The sequence below is a fragment of the Callorhinus ursinus genome, unplaced genomic scaffold (genome assembly GCF_003265705.2).
Source record: "Callorhinus ursinus isolate GAN/ISIS: 27379988/994484 unplaced genomic scaffold, GSC_fseal_2.0 scaffold14, whole genome shotgun sequence".
In the NCBI taxonomy this organism is placed as follows: Eukaryota; Metazoa; Chordata; class Mammalia; order Carnivora; family Otariidae; genus Callorhinus; species Callorhinus ursinus.
Genome location: NW_027397076.1, coordinates 16,493,163 through 16,498,515, shown reverse-complemented (window position 1 = coordinate 16,498,515; position 5,353 = coordinate 16,493,163). Strand labels below are relative to the sequence as shown.

General features: G+C 37.8%; 1 long non-coding RNA gene across 1 annotated transcript in view; it reads right to left on the bottom strand.

Moving 5' to 3' along the window:
- LOC141374088 (uncharacterized) overlaps positions 1-4,766 on the bottom strand; it is a 51,192-nt gene extending 46,426 nt beyond the window's left edge. The window contains exon 1 of the long non-coding RNA XR_012380655.1: positions 4,438-4,766. This is a non-coding gene — a long non-coding RNA (uncharacterized lncRNA). The remainder of the gene's footprint in view (positions 1-4,437) is intronic.
- Between the last annotated feature and the right edge of the window lie 587 nt (positions 4,767-5,353).

Below are 5,353 nucleotides of genomic sequence, written 5' to 3'. Positions count from 1 at the left end.
AAAGAAAGAAAGAAAGAAAGAAAGAAAGAAAGAAAGAAAGAAAGAAAAAGAAAGAAAGAAAGAAAAAGAAAGAAAGAAAAATGTTCTAGAAACTATAAAGCTTCTTGGGTTAGGCAATCTACGTATAAAATTATGTTCCTTAAAAATTTTTGGCATTGAGTCAGGACTTGATTTGTAGAAATGAGACTTCTCCAATACCTCTTTTAGAGCCAGTGAGGAAAGGGGAAATGAACTGACTTAGGTTGTTACCTTAGCCTTTTTGTAAAGGTCACCAAAGGGAAAGCCCATAAAGAACCACGGCTCTTTAGTCACTTACCAGTCTGAGACATTGTCCTAGGATAAAGGGGAATCATGATCGCATGTCACATTTTAGATTAAATCATTAAACTGTCTTGCTTTTTTCCCCACGACTCTAAATATAATTCAAGTTGGAATGAGTCTGGATTATTAGGAATTGTTTCTAATTGTGCTTTTCTGAAGTGCTTAGAGATGTTAACTCTGAAATTTTCTATCATAATTGTTGCTAGTGAATCTCCACAACTGATATTTAAGTTTTAAAATAACTATAAGTAACATTAGATCTCAGGTGCCAAAACAGGATATCTGAGTGAAAGAAATTAAGGAAAAAAGAGAGATGGAAATATTAACTCTTTCCTATCCTCTCTGACAACCAACTTGGTACGTGCTGCTTCTCTGACTACCTCCCATAGAAAAAGTCAATAGGCATTGTGTGGAAGCTTTCCAGTCTACCTGGACATGAAGAAACTTCTGTAATAGTAATAGTGATAACTAGTACAAGAGAAACACCCACGAGAACAGAGTGGTTTATTTTGAGAAGAGAGGGTGGGTTATGGTGTCACAGGATCAAAATATTTTAAAGGGAGGGCTTGGGATCAATGTGGGCTTGAACATAGCTTTCTTGTCTTCTGCAGTTAATTCAGATTTCTCCTTGATTCCTGAATCAAATGGTTGATGGGGCCTTCAGGTCATAGTAGAAGTCAGTGAAACTACCCAGTTAATTATTATATGTACACATACATATGACTCCATGTATATATACATATATATGTGGAGATATATGTAAATATATATGGATGCGTATACATATGTGTGTAATACATATGTGTATGTGTGTATATATATATACACCATATACACCTATACATATATGGATATATCCACAAACATATATGTGGAGATATATAGATATATATATAGATATATATAGATATATATAGATATACACACACACACACACACACACATACATATATGGATATATGTGTGCACACACATTCATATATGTATTTAACTGATTATGGCACAGTTATTCATTGAATTTTTTTTAAAAAATTGAACCCTGGGGCGCCAGGGTGGCTCAGTTGGTTAAGCGACTGCCTTTGGCTCAGGTCATGATCCTGGAGTCCGGGGATCGAGTCCCACATCGGGCTTCCTGCTCAGCAGGGAGTCTGCTTCTCCCTCTGACCCTCTTCCCTTTCATGCTTTCTATCTCTCATTCTCTCTCTCTCTCAAATAAATAAATAAAATCTTTAAAAAAATAAAATAAAATAAATAAAAAAATTGAACCCCAATCTTACAGCAGCTACAAATATAAATGCCTTTTGGATTAAAAATAACTGTAAAAAAAGTAAATACTTTCAAGAAAATCCAGCTTATTATATGCATGTATATGTACAATCTGTAGATTGAAGGAGACTTTCCTGACCTAAGCATTTCTTGATCAGATGGAGAAGCTATAAAGAAAAAACAGACATTATCATATACGAATTTAAAACTTTTTTTTGGCAAAAGAAAGATTCCATAACAAGTTCAGTAGACAAATTATAGGTTCCAAAATATTTGTACTATAGATAACAATCATTTTTTTGTTTCTTTTTACAAATCAACAAAGATAAACAAATGAACTCATGGAAATATAAATAAAGAATTAGAATAGGCAAATCACAGAGGAGCAAACCCAAATGACCAATAAGCAAATGAAAATATGTTCACAATAAATCATACTCAGGGAAATGCAAATTAAAGTAACAATAGTGTCTCCTTTTATGCCCATCAGACTAGCAAAAATTGAAATGATCAGTAACCTCTATTGGGTTACTGGGTTACCATGAAATGGGTGTTCACATAGTGCTGAGAAAAATCCAACTGTTAAAACTGCTATGACAAGCCATTTAGCAGCAAACACACACAGAAATTAGACATATATGTGCCATTTAATGTGGCAATCACCTTGACACCTCTCAGATCACCAGTGCACCACGGCATGTGTCAAAGGACACTTAATGTCAGTGTTTATAGTAGCAGGAAAAGGGAGCAGGGATCAAAGTAAGTGAGGATCAGTGAGAACGTTTACATAGATGACAGCTCACTCACATGCAGCCATTCCAAAAAATGACTTACAGCTGAAAGGCTGATTATCATGCAGCCATTCCAAAAAATGACTTACAGCTGAAAGGCCACTTTTGAAAGATTCCTATACAGTTACACTCTAAGTGAAAAAATAATAGTAAGACACAGAAAATGTGCATGATGCAATGTTCCTAAGATGGACCATCGCCAAACCTCTCCCATGCTACATGGTGCAGAGGGCTGTAGAAGGGAATGTGAAGGGGAAAGGAAAGGGAAGTTCATGGTAAACATGAAGGAAAAAATAAGACTTTAAATAACAGATAAATACCTGTGTGAGATAACATGTATGTATTTATGCAAAATTACATATATATATACTGCATAGATGAAAAATTACAAAAAAGAAAAGGTATTTCAACAGCAAGCTCAAAGCATAATAATATTAATAATAATAAATAATAGAATATTTATTGAAAACTCATTATTGACAGGCACTGTCCTAAGCATGTTTGACTTATTAATCCTCATAACAACCTTACAATGGAGATATTAATATCTTTATTTTCATCCAAAAAAGAGCCCAACTGACTCCTCTATAACTGTAGAACAGAACATCTGAAAAATTCAAATGAAATCAATCATCTCATTTGCTTCTTTAATGATCCTGGTCTGTTTACTTTAGTGTCTGCAACTAAAAGATGGAATTTAACAGGGTACCATAAATAAATCAATATTGCCCAACAAGCTAATGTTGGCATGAGTCATCTAAATCAAGGGCAACTGTCTTCCTAATTAGCCACTTCCGGTGCTCATTGGTTCCACAAGGAAGCCCTGCATAATTCCTGCACGGTTCTACACCCTGGGGATTTGTTGGTGGCCATGACAACCTCTAAGTGTTTGATAGCTTTGGGGTGGTGTCCTAGAGCATGTTGACCTCTTGTTCTGAAACTGGGTGAGAAAAATTATCTGGCCTTACTCTGACAACATCACGGGGCAAGATTCCCGTCCTTCTTGAGAAAGGGGCAGTTTCCGGTGACATAGAAACTCCACCTGATCTGAACTGATCCATGGAACTGGACAGCCAAAGTGAACAGGCCTCAGAAAAATCCTTCACTGTGCAGCCCACCACTGGCACCCAACAAATCATTTCTTCACTAGTGTTTTAGGGAGAAGGTAGGGGTTGCTAGCTTCTTCTTCTATTCTCGTAACTAATTTAAGCATTCTCTTATCTCCAGCCTTGATGACAAAACACCAAGCATCAGAGCACCAGAGCAGCGATGTTCTTTATGTCCAAACACCACTGCTCCCCACTCCATGCGTCCCTATTCCCTTCTAAAACCCACTGTGCACAACCCTGCGGTGGGGTCAAGGTGTTAAAATAGAGACTGTGATTCAGATAAGGCTGCAGAAAGTGGCTAACGAATTTACTGAGGAAGTAAACACCACTGAGGAAGCCCTGAGCTGTGGTCTGGTCGGTCCCCTGAACTTGGATCCTAAATGAGACCCCGAATCTGTAAATACACAAATGAAGAAAGAGCTCTGGTGTCTCACAGCTCCATCTGTCTTGGAGCCAAGACTTTCAATCGCGCATGTGTGTTTTGCAGGCCCCTGGCTTTCCCCTCTCGTCCTGACTTTGGCTGCCTCTCATGTGGTTTTTGGCAAGGTATGCTCCGGAGAGGCTGGAAAACTTTCCATCTAGTCACTCCCTTTGGTTAACTATTAGCAGCTCTGATGAAAGCTGTTGGTAGGGCGTTGGAAACAACTATCCAAAAAGAGGTTTGAGTTCATTCATTTGGGGATTTCGGGAATCCTGTCCTCCAAACACTAAGATAACATGAACAAAGGTGAAGCAACAAACTGAGAAATGATGTCTGCTCCCTTCTGGTCAAAGGAGGGAAGGTAACTCATTAACACATGACAAACTCAAACAAAGCTCTCTCTCGTTTAATCCCCCCATAACAACCTATAACATATACATGAGGATATCTACTTGACAAAGTTAGAGACTTGAACCCAAAGTCCTTAAACTTTGCATTAAACCATACAGCTTCATGCCATTTAATTTACCTGAGTTTTGGGTTCCTTTCCTAAGAAAGCAAGACGGTTGAACTTGTTGCTCTCAAAAAGGTCTTTCTAACTCCGTAAGTCCATGAATCAGTTGACCTGGCAGGCAATAAACAATTCCTCTCTTCTAGTTTCCACATAGTTTTTCCCTTTCCAGCCTTGATTTCCCAGCAAACTCTGAAGGCCAATAAAATTATATTCTGCACATGAAAATGCTAAAAAAGCAGTTCACACATTAGTTGTCAATAGAGTGTAGCCCTTTTCCTCCTGAAGCTGTTGCTTCACCCTTGTTTACATTCCTCTGTTCCATCAGTTTAGAGCACATTAAAAAAGCAGAACTGGGTTGGTTGTTTTACGTTGGTGGTGAACTTTGTGCCTCAACTGTATTGCAACCCCCAAAGTTTACTCAACTCCACCTGGCAGTTCAGCTCCTTGAGATAAAGTAGGTTTTCTCTGTGGGAAACCAGCAGCAGTTTATCTTTTCGCTCTGTTGCTGGTGTACAGCTGGCTGGGCATCTAATAGTCATCCAGTAGAAAGTAATCAAAAAAAAAAAAAAAAGGGACATGAAGGGAGTACTGCCATGTAAGAGGAATTAAAACCAATACCTTGTTTTGGTAGACTTGTTAAAGGCCAAGGTAAATGTGTGTGGGTGTGTGTGTGTACTCCAGGATTGTGTGGCTGTGTGGGGAACTGTGAGTGAAAGGATCCTGGATAAATAGCTAGTGAGGAGCAATTCTTACTGTCTACATTCCTAAGTACTATCAGATTTGGATCAATTTCTCATGAGAGAAATGGAAAGTTACATTTTGTTAATTTTTAGCAAAACCACATGTAGTCATTCTCTTAGAGAAAATTACACTGACAGCAACAAAGTCATAAAAAATGTATATAAGAAAACAATACAACATAAGACATGAG